Source organism: Photinus pyralis, unplaced genomic scaffold, assembly GCF_008802855.1.
Source record: "Photinus pyralis isolate 1611_PpyrPB1 unplaced genomic scaffold, Ppyr1.3 Ppyr1.4_LG5, whole genome shotgun sequence".
In the NCBI taxonomy this organism is placed as follows: Eukaryota; Metazoa; Arthropoda; class Insecta; order Coleoptera; family Lampyridae; genus Photinus; species Photinus pyralis.
The window spans coordinates 18031469-18032537 of NW_022170596.1; positions in this window are offsets into that span (position 1 = coordinate 18031469).

The following is a 1069-nucleotide window of genomic DNA, read 5'->3' on the forward strand; positions in this document are numbered from 1 at the left end:
CCCTTATTATCGAGCGGCCCAGCTCGTTCGTGATTTTGGACGTTCTGTTCGTCCGTCTGTCTATAAGGTAACTCGCAAACGATTTCGAATTTTCCCATTCTGTTTTCAGTAATAGGAACACAATGGTCAAGGGACTAACTAATTCAATTTTGGCCTTGTCGCTCGTTGTCTATATTGGTGCAGTTTATTAAATGTTATTTGCTTACCTCGTATTCAATATCTAAACTTTAACGATAAATCCCGGCTAGCATGCTCCTTTCCCTTTTCACTTGAAACTGTAATTTAGGTTTGGTTGCACCTTCGTGGTTCATAAACAATAATAATTGCAACGCGATATTCACGCAAATGATTTGATAAAAACAAACTCAATCCAGCTCCATTCGTTTAACGAATCTTCTCTCTTTTAGATTAACATATTTTTTTGCTTCATTTTAGTACTCCTTTTTCGGAAATCAATTACAATACAGTTTTTTTTTAAATTACAGCTGATAATTAACTTTTGATTGAGACGTCCGATCGAAAAAGTACGATTTGTTTTGGATTCTACGGACTAAAATTAATAAGATAAAGTGTTTTCCCGAGAAATTTTGGTGCAGTCGATTTTTGGTAAAAAAGGAAGGTTATACACTGCCTTTTTTTGAGCTCCGAAAAAAAAATTGTCTCAGATCGACCCGGAAAAAATTTTTCTTATAGAATGTGGTCTGTAGAATCCATAATTTCAAACAGTTTCAAGATTGGGCTACTAGTTCAAAAGTTACAGCCCTTTGAATTTTTTTTCGAAATTAGTTTCTAGTCTATAACTTTTGATTGTGAAGTCTGATCGAAAAAGTACGAATTGATTTGGATTCTACGCACCCAAATTAATAAGAAAAAGTGTTTTCCCGAGAAATTTTGGTGTAGTCAATTTTTGGTAAAAAAAGGAAATGCCTTTTTTTGAGCCCCGAAAAAAAAATTGTCTGAGATCGACCCGGAAAAAAATTTTCTTATAGAATGTGGCCTGTAGAATCCATAATTTCAAACAGTTCCAAGATTGGGCTACTAGTTCAAAAGTTACAGCCCTTTGAATTTT